A 14,459-nucleotide genomic window follows, 5' to 3' on the forward strand; every position below is an offset into this window, starting at 1 on the left:
TCACTAGGTAGAAGCTGTGCAATAGCATTTTAATTACTTTACATATTTGTGATTTTTATATTCTGTTTTATTTAAGACTTGGTTCTGAACATACTCTGAGAGCCCTACATTTATTTTTAAATATTACTTTAATGACTGTAGAATATCAATTATATAGATATATCTAAATGTGGTTTCCCACCCATTTGGAACATTTAGCCTAATGAAAATGAAACAAGTCATGTTCTAAAAGAATCATTTCTTTATCAATATTTGTCTTCATCTCTTATTATGTTCTTAGCAAAAATAACTAAGTAAAAGGATAAAAATATATTAAAGATCTCAAAATATTTGTTCAGGTTGCTTTCCAGAAGGTTTGTACCACATTAACCCCTTTACCTGATTTAAGGCACAGCATGTGGTCAATTTCAATACCATTACAAGCGCATTTGAAACAATATTCTGAAGTTTTGGAAGTTCTAGCTAAGATCAGTTAGGTCAATTATTTATCTTGCTCAAATTTTCTATATTAGTATTGATTGTATTTTAGGTCATTCTATCAGTTATTGATAAAGGTATTAAAATATCCCACAATAATTGTGAATATGTATTTTCCCTATTTATTCTGTTAATTTTTGTTTCATTTAAGGCTGTTTTATTATACACCTAAAGATTTATAATTGTAACCAATTTCTGGTTATATTGACCATGAAATTATTTTGAAAATTCCTGTTTAAAGCTAGAAATGCCCTTTGCTTTAAGGTTGCCTGGGGTATGGCTCTACAAGTCTGTTCTGTTTAGTGTTTGCATGTTTTCCTTTTTCAACTTTTAAATTCCAACCTTTCTGTTTTCTTGTATTTAAGGTGTTCCTCCTATTAGAAGTATATATTTTTATTTGATCCAGTGAAACAACCTGTCTTTTAATTAGAATGTTTAAGCCATTAATATTTAATGCAATTACTGATGAACATAAATCTATGATATTATTTTTAAATATTTTTAAACTTTTTCTATTTTTTATCCCCTTTTAATTTTTTTTTTTTTGTAAGTGGGGGACGTTTGAATAGGCTGCATTAGCTACACTAATAAGCACAATCACCTTAATTCAATTATAGGTGGAGAAGACTTGAAGCTGGCATTCAGTCCCCATAAAGGTCAGTCTACTTTCCATTCACCTTTCTACTTAGAATATAAGCCTGGATATTTACTGAGGTTCTGTTCCTTGATAGGATCTGAACCTCAGTTTTTGTGCTCCCTGTTAACTGAATCTTATAAAACTCTACTAAGTTTCTGAGCTTCAGACAATAGCTTCAGTGTAGGCAGTTGCTTCAAAGAGAAAAACAGACTCCAAATGTTGGTTTCAACTATGTCTTCTAATCTTTCCCAGATTTGAGCCTTTAATTCTTCACTTGTCTTAGAAACTACAAACAAATGTTTTCTTGGAAATCAGTTTATCCAACTTTGCTAGTTGTTTTCAGGAGGAGGGCCTGTACAAAACAATCTATTCTGCTATTGCCAAAAGCAGAGCTCTGATTTGAATCAACTTTCAACTTATAGATATATGTTGAGCAACGGTGTTCATTCAATGTCTAGTTTATTATTGGGCTGAATTCCAAACTTTCACTTTTCACAATTAGTTTGTTTTTCTCTAATAAATAAAGTAATAAATATTGATTCATTACAGGCCAAGGCATAAAGTACTTTTAATTTATAGCATTCTTGAGCCACAGTATCAGTAATGTTCTCATTAATCATTTAAATCCACCTCTTTTCTTACGTGGAATTACAGCATACTTTTTTGTGATAATGAAAGCTTTTAGTCACTTTGGAAATGTTTGTAGATTCTGATTTCCTTTCTCTTACCTAGCTTCTCCTAAGGATGGTGTGTTGGTTGTTCAACATGGCTTCCATTACCTTGTGTCAGCTGGAAGGAAGGAGGCCTCAGGTCTATACTACCCAGTGTTCCACAGTGTTCTTGTGTCCTTCTTGGTATTGGCTGCAGCATCAATATCATCCCTACTGGGTGATCACTGAGATGTCAGTTTGTCACTCCACTCAAGGGAATGTGTTGTCACCCATCATGGGATCTGAGATTTCTGTCATCTGCCCTAGTTCCAAAGATTCTGTTTCCTGGTTCCAGATTTCACTCAGTCCATCTGTGCTTGCAATACCTCTGTGGCATTTCAGACAGGTTCTCAAAGGAGAACCCAAGACTCTGGATTTCTTGAAGAGAAATACAAAGACTTTTAATCCATCACCCCACTATCTAGCTCAACTATGAACCTCTTCTCTTTTCCAGTGCTACTCTTCCTTACCTCTGAGACAGTAGCACCCTAACAATGCCTATCTCTTCCAGGGGTTCAGATTGGGAGCTGGGCAAATCCTCTCTTTGGTCTTCCCCTTCAGCCTAATTAACACATTGCCCCATTACAAGACTTGGACCCAAAGAAGGGAGTTCAGGACATTTTACTTGACCACATGATTCCCTTGAGTTCTTGCTACTCCAAGTGTGTTCCATGGACTACAGCCCCTGCAGCATAGGTATATTAGTGAGAAATGCAGAATCTAGAATCTCAATTCAGAGCTACCGAATCAGAAACTGAATTTTAAAAAGATTCTAGGTGAACCTACATATCTGAAAATTGAGAAGGACTGTGTCAGTTATATCCTAAAAACTCTCCAAACTTGGATATTGTGACTATAGTGGTCAATGTGTCAGGTCTATTTTTATATCTTAAAATAAGCTTTCTGAGTTTATTCTTTTGTCACAGATTTAACAATCCTATTCATGTATTAGAACCTAAGGAGTGACGCCCCTCTCTTCATTTGCTGTGAGATTTGTATCAGGCAGAATCCAATCAGAGAAACAGAAGCAGGAGGAAATATTCACTAAGAGATTTATCACAAAGAACTGGCTAGGCAAATGTAAAATCTGTAAGACAGGTTGTCAGGAAGAAGAGGCTGGAACACACAGGCCAACAATGCTGTCCCAAGGCAGAATTTCTTCTCTCAGAGAAGCATCAGCCCTGCTTTTAAGGCCTTTCAACAGGTTAAATCAGGCTCATCCAGATTATCTAGGGTAATCTCCCTTACTTAATGTCAACTGATTATGGACTATAATATTCAATCACATCTACAAAATACTTCACAGCAAATTCTGGATTAGCGATTGGTTGAATTATTCGTAACTATAGCCTATTCACATTCACGTGTCAAAAGACCATCAGAGGATGTTATGTCTCTGAGGCAAATGGATGCCTCTGGAAGAATGTGAGTAGGGACAGAGGCCGGCAATAGGAAATATAAAGATGATAATACCTTAGCACTGAAATCAATGCATTGCCCTTGAGAAAAGTATCAAGATAGAAAAAAAGAATTCCATGTAAGAGGGTAGACAGAAAGGTTAACAAAGATCAAAGACAGGACCTATTCACTTAAATATTCAAGGTTCTCTGCTGAATAACCAAAGTTGTTAAGTTCAGACTGTGAAGGATGATGTAAATTCTCCTCTTCTGGTTCATGGAGGTTGTTTCTCTGTTGAAGATTGTCTGCTTTCTCTGAACTTCCATGTTGCCAGGAAGTGATGCCTGGTGATTATGTCCATGTGCCTCTCATCACACACCTCGTAGGTAATCTGACATCATTCCTTATATATTCAGAGAGTGATGTGTGTGTGTGTGTGTGTGTGTGTGTGTGTGTGTGTATGTGTGTAAGACGGGGGTGGAAATAAGGGAGACTAGCTGTGTTTAAGAACTTGAAGAACTGAAGTTTGCATCCACCAGTCTTTAGGCATCAAGTACCCAGTAAATATTTGTGATGGCTTTTATTTGGGTGTTACTGATGTTTAGTTCACTGCTTTAATCAGTTTCATCCCTCTTTCATGATCAAAATTTTCTTCTGTGCACACTCACATATATCCAAGTTCATAAGCATCAATTTCCCCAGAATATTTTAATAAGTTAATATTAATATTTAATGATACTCCTTCAATGTCTTATAATCAGTAACAAAACCTGTATAATAGAAGATAGTAGTGCTAATCCCACTGAAAATAGGGGGCATATACCCATGAAAAAAGCCAAAACAACATGTATGTAAAAATATAATGTGATAAAAATGTACATATACAACATACACATTTAAATACACAAATTATATGGCATATATACATAAAATTAAAGCAATATACATGTAAAAGTGTAGTATAAGAAAAAATTAAATACACAACATGGGGAACATTTCTCAGGGTTGGCAAATATTATACTCTAGGGATATTTACAGAGCTTTCTGTTATTTCTGAGGGTTGGCAAATTTTATAGGTTAGGGATATTTAGGGATGCCTACCTGAATGTATGAAAGAGTACCAACATTTATGGGGTTGCTTCCAAGTACAATATCTCATATTATGGCCTTATAGCACACTTCAATTTAATTGAATTTAGCAGGAACTAAGCTTCAGTGAGATGGAGAGATTTAACCAACTGTAAATGAAGGAGAAGACCAGATTCCAACCCAGGTCCACGGCTGCTGGTTCTCAGAATCCTACCTATTCCCATTATCCACCATTTCTCCTTTCTCCCCAGTAGCTTTGCTGCCAGAGAGTAAATGTCATGAGGATGGATCAAACCAGCTACGTAGAAATAACAAATGACCTCTTAAGCTTCTTGAACATTCTTTGAAATGTATGACTTTTTCACTGTCCTCCATTATACTTTCATGATATAATAAGATATAAGATTTTAATCAGCATCAAAAATCCATAAGGCTCTGCATGACACCAGAACACCACCTCCCAGCCTGGTTACTGTACTGCAGTCTGACTTGTAGGGGCACATCCTCTATTGCTTTCCCTGGAAAGAGAGAGAAAAAGATAGTGTAGTTAAGAACAACATAACTGAAGAGCTGGACGCAGAGGAGGCAGAATATCTGTTGGCCAGGATTTCAGCTTCTACCCTCCCTCCTCCAATCAGGAATTCCTCCAATCAGGAATCATGTAAGAATGAGTAAGAATGTAAGAATGAGTAAGAATTCCTCCAATCAGGAATCATGTAAGAATGAGTGTGAACTTAGTCCCAGATCCAAAAAGCACCTGCAAGAGGATGTAATGGAATATTAGCTATGGGCAGTGAGATTGTTTTAAGGACAGTCCATCAGGATCTGGGCTTACATATATAAAAAATTAAAATTATCCTGAATCCTTAAAATGAGAAATAAAGATGTAAAATGTTAAGAACATCTTTCTGGCACTGTATTTCAGAGTCTGAACGTTGAGAGTCTGGGCATAAGAGATCCGTGGAGAAACGTGTTGTGATATTAGGTGAGGAGGGAGGGCAGTGTGGACTCCCTAAGAGGAGATGGTTCCCTTCCATCAGGACCCATCTCCTCTTTATCCTCACCACAGAAACACGCCAGGGCATTTCCAAGACTCTCTTGCTGGAAGCAGATGCATCTTTAGGAACAAAGATAAATCCCCCTTCCATGCTGGCACCTTCTCTTCTTTTGTTCTGTTTCCCTTTTGACCCCTTAGGATGCATTTGTTAAACACTTTGGATGCTTTGGCTTTGAGTTCCTGAGTAGTTCCACCTGTTTGGAGAAGCACACCCACAATACCTCCTACTCCTGCCCCAACCTACTTTGATAGTTACCTGAGAGATAAATAAGCATGTATTCCATTGGAGCCACTGTATCCTGTGGTCTGTTTTGTTTCTGCAAAGTAGCCTCCCCAGGTAATACAAAGAAGAATCCCGGAGGAGAGGAAAGTTTTAAAAAGTAGAGAGAAAATAATACACAGGATTAAAAGTAGTAACACAATTGTTATTTATTGAGCACCTCATGAGACCCAGGAAAGTTTACACATACAACCCTGTATCCCCAAATCAAGAGCTGCCAGAAGTAGTTTCTATTTTGCCCATTTTATCAATAAGAACACTGAGACTGAAAACTTGCTTTATGAGGTAAGGAAATTTGCTTGATGTGATTCAACTTCAAGTATGACTTCAAAAATGCATGTTTTTCCCATGTTCCATTCCCAGATCTTCCATAAATACTTGTGCAATTAGGAAGACAAAGTTTCACTCAGCTTTTTCCCCCAAAGAGAATCTACACTTTGTTCTGAAAAATAGGTCATTCAGAAAGAAACTTAACAGAGGTTAAAGAGGATATATCATGCTCAAGAAAGTGACTCTTATCTCTTTGATGGTTTTAATTGTTTAATAGTGTTATTTTTTCTGGTTTATATTACAGAAATACCAAAGTTTCTTTCATCTGAGAGAAAAGCACAGGTCTTAAAGCAAAGCTTTAGAGGCATGTACTAGCTCACTAGGTTTTTATTAGAGCACTTTATTTGCAAATGTAAGAGCTTTGTGCTTGCAACAGATCTTTATGGACAGTAAATAGGTTTTCTCTTGAAGATCACAGCACCATATCATTTCAGAGGTCATGTGACCCAGCCCCTCTATTTCAGATAGTGACAGAAAGACCCAGAAGGGGAAAGGAACTTACCCGATGGCTTGAGCATCCACTTTCCTCGTGTTCCTTAAGAACTTCTTCCTTTGCTGCACCTGACTCTCGGATGGGCTTCCAATGTCATGGTCTTCAGAGAACAGGAGACAGGCCAAATTGAGCTTCACAGCACAAATGGCTTTTCTAATAGAAATGTATTTTCTAAGACAAATTTTTATTTTAATTCTTTTGGTTGAAAAGCAAACAATCCTCACCTTCCTAGAAAGACTTTTTAAATTCTCCCCCTAAGAGAGACTGTTCAAATTTATCATCACTTTTCTCAGGAAACTGGAAGGTATCTTTTGATGTCAGTGAGAGAGACAGAAAGAAACAGAGAGACAGAGAGAGAGAGACAGAAAGGCAGAGAGACAGAGAAAGATGGGTAGACAGAGAATGAATGTCCTACTCTTAAATTTACAGACCATCTTAGGGCTTAACACAGGGAGAGACATTCTGGGCTATTTGGTTACATGATTGCAAAAAGCCTCATTTATTTGTGTTGATTTAATGTCCTGCTTAAGACCTCCATGGCAAAGTTGAATAGACATGATGATATCTATAACTGTAGTTTTATTGCCTATCCCAGAGAGAAAACTTTTAATATGTCATCATTTAGTTTATGTGCACTGCCTTTTTTGGAAGATGTGTCATAGAGTTTAAGAAAATTTCTGTCTGTTTCTGTTTTATTTTAATTATAAATAAGTTTTAAATTTTATAAAATTTTTTCTACATCTATTGAGATTATCATACATTTATTTTTCTTTTTAATTCGGTTAATGTGTAAAATTAAATCAATTGTTTTTCAAAACATTTCCTCGAGCTTACAATCCTGGGCAAGGAGAGAAACAAATATGGTAGTGATAAATTCTTTAATGTTCTTTATATTACTATAATAAATTTGTTCATATTTTCTGAAGGACGCAATTGCATGCAATTTTAGCTTAGCAGTTATTTCCTTTTAGTGTGTGAAGACATAATTCTTTTATCTCCTGGTTACCACAAATTCTGTTTTGAAGTCAACTTCCAATGTTATTGTTGCATCCTCTTTTTCCCTGGCAGCCATTATAATTCTACCTTTGATTTATTACTAATTCTATATTTTCTTTTCTGGACACCAGTTGTATTCATGTTAGAAGATCTTACTTTATTCTGCATGCATTATACACTACTTTGTGTATCTTAGTCCTATTTTTTTCTTTCTCTGTTTTAGTCTGAACACCTCCTGCTAAACTATTTTTCAGGTCATAAAATCTTTTTCTTTGATGGCTTCTCTTAAACTCATCAACTGAGTTGATTATTTATTTAGTATTTGTTTTGTTTTGTTGGTTTAAAATTTCAATTTTTTTCTTTATTAATACCAATTCTCTGGTATTTTTTTATTATATCACATTTTTTATCACTTTAATCAAAGTTATCTTAAAGTTTCTGATGGATTCAACATTTGGATTTCTTGAGGCCTGTTCTTCTTTTTCTCTTTTTTACCTCTTGGTATGCCTCATAGGTTTTTCTTGAGTGATAGAAGCTCTGGGTGATGATTACCTTCCTCTTATAAGACTGTTTTTGCTTCTTGCAAGTAATTGTTACATAACAAGATCTCATGAATCCAGTCAGGTGACCAAATATAATGATGGACTCTTTTGTTACAAGGGTTAATCTTCATTTAGTTTTTACCTATTCCTATTGTAAGGTGCATCAGGGGTAAAAATATATAATTGGAGAATTGGTTTTTACTAGGTCTCTCTTCCCTGCTCATTCCTAGATTTCAATTTTTTATTTCCCAAGAGATGAGTGAATTCCTTCCGAGTGTCTGTCCCTCTTAGACACTGCTTTCTGACAGCCTCTCAGCCTTGTTACCTCTGTTAAACCATCTGTTGATACCTTGGGGGGGAGGTGTGTGGCTTACCCCAGTGAATGTCTTTTCTCTCCTGGGTCTTGACCTACTCAAATGCTAGTTGCATTGGTAGAACTCAAATGCCTTCAAACACATTTCTCATGTATTTCCCCCCTATTTTTGTGATAGCTTTCAGAGGGAAATTTGGACTAACAAAAGTTATTGCTTTAGGTCTGGAAGCAGATGTCACACAAGTTTAAGTAATATCCTCATTACCAGAAGATAGTGGATGGACATGAATTGTACTATATTTTATGACTATCTATCTTGTGAGTAGTATAATTATATTGCACTGAATTTGTGAGTATGTTAAAAGACTGACATTATTTGGCTAAATGTAAACAGTGTAAATGAATGCCAAAGAACTTTCACTTCTGGAAAGTGGGAAAGTCACACAAAAGCACTACTCATTTCCACAACAATGAAAACAAGTGACATGTTCTGCAAAATTATAACGTTTTGAACTTAGGAGAGAGCTGGGGTTTTAAAGTTTTCAAAGAACTCAGAACCAAATTGTTCCAGGGAAAGACGGTACTCAAAATAATTGAAGCCAGCCGTAGATGTGGGTAAGAAGACTCAAGGTATACTTTTTTTTTTTTTTTTTTTTTTTTTTGCGGTATGCGGGCCTCTCACTGTTGGGGCCTCTCCCGTTACGGAGCACAGGCTCCGGACGCGCAGGCTCAACGGCCATGGCTCACGGGCCCAGCCGCTCCGCGGCATGTGGGATCTTCCCAGACCGGGGCACGAACCCGTGTCCTCTGCATCGGCAGGCGGACTTTCAACCACTGCGCCACCGGGGAAGCCCTTGAGGTATACTTTTAACACATCTTTAAAGGTTGAATGTAGCTTGGCTTGAGAGTTCAAGATCCCTGGAGGTCTGTTTCTTGAATCTCCATTTGATTCTTTCTTCTACTTTTCGTTTTTCTGCTGAAACAACTTACTTGATCTCACATGTTGCTGACATTTTCCATAAGAGTCTTTGACATGTTAATCATAGTTATCTAAATTCTGTCTAATAGTTTCAACAACCCCCATCTCAGTCTGATCCTGATGATAATTGTATCTCTTCAGACGATTCTATTTCTTCCCTGTTTGTGTGTTTTGTAATATTTTGTTGAAAGCCAGAAACATCATATAGTTCTCAGGTAAGTAATCATGCTTCAAGATAAGCACACATTTCCTTCTGCTGGGGCTTTGCTGTGTGGATTTGTGTTAATCTACTTAGGAGGTGGGCTGGGGTGAAAGCGTGCTGTTGCTATGGTTACCCTCCGAGCACCAGAGGCTTCTAGTCCCTCTAGAGATGAGTCCTTATGGTCTGGGCCAACCACAGAGGGGTTCTCACAGTGTCTACTCTGGGCTTGGCCTTGGGTCTTCCCCAGAGAAAATCCATCTCTTGCTGCTCCTCTGATGTATTCCACTTAAAGCTTGTTAAGTATGGGTGTGGGGCAGGGAGGAGAACATTCTGTGATGTTCTGATGAACCCTCAGAACTAGAAAGACACTGTCAACCGGAATTTCTTCTGCTTCTTTTCTGTATTTAATGTTGGACCTAATACCTATTCCTGTCCCTAAGCTGGGGTAGAGATTTTCTTTCCCTTCCTCTCCTCTCCTAATTAAAGTGAGTTCTTGCTGTGTCCTCAGCAGTGTTCTCACAAGTTTTTATTGTCTTTCCTCCTTTAGTTTAAGGCTTTGGCTCCATATGATGAAATATGGGGGATGCTTCTGGGCAGAATTGTCCCAGAGGCTGTTATTGTGCTCTCCTAGTTCTACACGGAAAGCTTTCCCAGGATCCTCCCCAGTCTTCCCTGTGAGCACCTGGTGTGTGCAAACCTACCTTGATGAAAAGACTGCAAGAGGGTGCAAATCCCTCCACATCTGTGGAAAACAGCAGCTGCACACACAGGCTGGCCCACACTAAACCTTCAGCAGTTGGTTAGAAGTGTCGGGCTGAACCTTCCCCTGGGTTGATATCGTTCTGATGATGTCTTCCCAGGTAAGTAAATGCCCAGGTCCTACTTCTCTCTCCAGACTTATCTTTCTAGATTTCAAGTGAGCTGTTTGCTCTGTGACATCAGTTTTCTGATAAGCATTTATAATTTGCTGTTTGTCCAGCTTTTTGCTTGTTGCTTGGATGAAATTGGCAAAGGCTCTCTCCTTGACCAGACTCTAGCTGGGGTCCTCTGAGCTCTCTTCTTGACTAGTGCTCCCCCCTGGCCCCTGAAGACTTGGACAGACACTAACATTGTTTCTAAAAGCTCAAAGCTGCATCTCTAGAGTGGCCCCAGCACCCCCTAAAGCACCTGCCTGAGAAAACTTAAGGCTGGCAGAGAATTTAATATTTGTTCCAGCCAACACCTAAGATGGGGCCTCTGTCCCCCAGCCTCTGCATGAGAGGAGGAGACTAAGGTCCAGAAGTGCCAGGTAGCAAACCCAGGTGGGTGTCACAGGTCCAAACACCCCTTCCCACTTTCTGTAACGTTCCACTTCCCTGATTCTGTTGAACCCCTGGTCACCCAATTCCCTGCTCCCTCATTCTCCTTAAAATGCCCATCACCTCTGTAGAAATTGCAGTTGAGTTCAGTTCATTGAACCTTTTCCCTATTGCAGGAGTTATTACTGTTAAGATGCGTCCTGATCACTTTACCTCACATCCGGCTTTGTTGATCTTTACAGGAGCAGCACTCTTTCCAGCTCTCTGTATCTCCAAGCTGAACCTGAAAGTCTGCATTATAACATGGGTTTATATGCACTTACATACAAATGCTTTTCTTATTTGTGAGCTCCTCCTATATTCCATACAGATGTCCTTGACTATCCACTCAACAGCCCGAGCAGAGGACTTCACTGTGCTGAATGCATTAAAGTACAGCCACGAGACATAAGAGTCTGATTTCTGAGAGGGTCTAACTGACCCACCAGATAACACATGAGTGTAAATGAGACAGAAACTTTGAATTACTCAATCTCAGTCTATAGAGTCAGTCTTCCTGCTAATTCCCCATCGAGGAAGCTGGAAGTCATCCTTGTACTTATCTAATATCTTTTCATTTTCGAACTAATACAGAAAGGTGAAGTTTTATACTTCTCGAACATAAAAGAAATGACTTTTCTTTTATTCCCAAGACCTGTCAAATTCAGCTTTCCAATTAAATGCAGAAGAGTTATATCTCTCTGCATATTTACTGAGAGACTTAGACTTGTGTTTCTCACACTTGAGTGGCCCTCAAAAGCACAGTGGTTGATGAAGTAGAAGGCCACATTCAGTGACTTGCAAATCAAAATCAAAATGCTTTCTGGAAAGTCAACTGAAATGCTTTCATTACAGATGTGATCACTCTTATGTTGGAAATATAAACTTAACAAAAGCAAAGTGGAGGGTAGTCTGCCATGCCCTTTGTTTTATTTTATCCAAGGGGAGCCTAGCTTTTGCAGTTACAGTAAAGTATGGTGCTGTTTCCATTATAAATTCCAATTTACATGAGTTTATAACATAGCTCTGAGAGTTCAAGATGGACTCCAATTTCCAAAGCAATGTCAGCCCAGGAGCAAGATTTGAAATGGCTTGTCTCTGTTATAAAATTCAAAGGAAGGGAAATATGACACAGGAGATTTCTTGACTGCATGCTTTTTTTTCTGATAAAATACATACCTATAACTGAAAATATGTGCGGGCATATTGAATGCAGTATAACAAGTAATTTCTGCTTATTGTGTGCTGCAGCGTCCTTGAATATGATGTTAAAATAATAGCTTGCATAGTAATAGAACTTTGAATAGCCTGAAAAACTGCCAATACCAAAAATCTTATTTTCTTCTAAATTCAATAACATACTAGCTGAAGAAAAATTAGGATAAGGTGGCATAATTACAAACAGTGTACTGTAATTTATTAAAATCTATGTATAACTACTAAAAACAAATAATAAGGACACATTCTTAGAGTAAAATACTAAGCCTGAATAAAGAATGTTTAATTCCAGGTACTAAAACACACCTATCTAAATGTGTGGTGTCCTCCTTAAAATTGAAATTGAACTGGTTTGAATAGGCTAAGACAACAAAACTCTGATCATTTAGATAATTAATCAGTATAATGCTCAAATATACAAAAATTAAAAAATACTGTCAACCAGATCTATTCCTTATGAGAAATCCAAATTATTTTAAAAGCAATGATAAAAATACTTATGGATGGGAGTGAAACTGATTAGGAATTTGAGTTAATAATTGCCCTTTCAGGGATGGATTTGGTATGTGAAATCACTTAAAATACTGTACATTTCTCTACTGTTTATTCATCTTATTTATGAGAGACCAACACTTAACAGGTCTGTTTGTCAACCCCATGTCTGCCTTTCAAAAATATATGTTAAATGGGGCTTCCCTGGTGGCGCAGTGGTTGAGAGTCCGCCTGCCGATTCAGGGGACACGGGTTCATGACCCGGTCCGGGAAGATCCCACATGCCGCGGAGCGGCTGGGCTGAGCCATGGCCGCTGAGCCTGCGGAGCCTGTGCTCCACAACGGGAGAGCACAGCAGTGAGAGGTCCGCGTACCGCAAAAAAAAAAAAAAAAAATATATATATATATATATATATATATATATACACACACACACACATATATATATATATGATAAATGCATGGCAAACCAGCATTCTTCAGTGGTTTTAGCTGTTGGATTGTTGGTATGACAAAGAATACCCTTAGTAGCTGTTATTTATTGTTATTTATCAGATACTCAGAGTACATTTTAGAAGAATCATGCTGATATTTTTAGCCCTGATTGAAAATTTTAATTTTTAATCCCAGCCAAAATCAGTTGCTTCATTTGGAAATCAGAAGCACTTACTGTACATGGATTAATTGTGTTTAATGCTAGTAGAAAAAATAGAATTCAGAAACATAGAATCCTGAATCAAGGAGGCATTTTCCTAGAAAATAAATATACATAATTCAGTTATTAGAAAATAAAGAAAAGAAAGTAAAAATGAGTATCTTTTCAAGGACTTACAGAGCAAATTTAGCAGTCTTATACATTTATACTTGGGACCATCATTGCATATGGAAATAAATATACAAATAACCACTAATTCTGCATATGTAGGTAGCTGGATCATCATTGCTATTATGGTCAAGTAAAATTTAATTCTGAATCTTACGTGTTAACATAATAGCTAACTATGCCTCTGTCACATTAGGAAAAGACAATTTTACCACTTGGAATTATTTCCTATTTCTAATATATATTTTGTTTTTAAAACATCAAGTCATGATATCACTGCCAAGAGAGTAGTCATCTGCAATATTTTTAAATGTTTTGTAAAATGAGAGCAAGAACATTGCTTTTTCCTACGGCAAGACATCGAAAGGCACAAAATCCTAACGGGTGTTTGTAAAGCACTCACTCTGGCTGTTGTAATGAGTGTGACAAATTGTTCTCAGCACCACAGTGTACAGGAAAGCAGGCTCCTTGAGCTGCAGCAGGGCCATCAGGAACCTCAGGCTGCTATTTCAATTCTCTGAAAAACACCATCTCTATTTCTAGAGCAGCGTTAGGGACCTCTGCTCCCTGAGGGTACTTATCCACCTTCCCTCCCTAACGGCCTGGGATATCAGGCCCCCTTCCACATGAGAAGCGTTCCTCTATTTAATTGAACACCCTCTCAGCCCTCATTATATGAGCTGGGAAGATAAATTTGTATAGTCTTGGAGGCTCACTTTATCTCTGGTTGTGGTAGCTTAGTGAGAGCTGGCCCAGCAGATCTGAGGTAAAAGCAAAAGGCAGGCACCTCTTTCCAATGAAGTCCCTTCCAGGTCCTGGACACTTCCCTGGTTACATAGTCACTTAGCTGTCATTGCCCCTAACCACATAATTATGGAGAGCATGGATGGGGTGGGCCCATTCAGGGGGATGCTGGCCGGGGGCGCGGGGCACACGGACCACCTACACCTGACCTAAAATGCTGGCTGTGGAGACGTCAGAGCACGGTGGACCCTGTATCACTTCTTTACCTCTTGGGTTCCTTTATTTTTATCTGAACCCCATGGTGTGTGCTTTTGTCCCATTGACATGGCACTGAACCCAGCA

The sequence above is a fragment of the Lagenorhynchus albirostris genome, chromosome 8 (assembly GCF_949774975.1).
Source record: "Lagenorhynchus albirostris chromosome 8, mLagAlb1.1, whole genome shotgun sequence".
In the NCBI taxonomy this organism is placed as follows: domain Eukaryota; kingdom Metazoa; phylum Chordata; class Mammalia; order Artiodactyla; family Delphinidae; genus Lagenorhynchus; species Lagenorhynchus albirostris.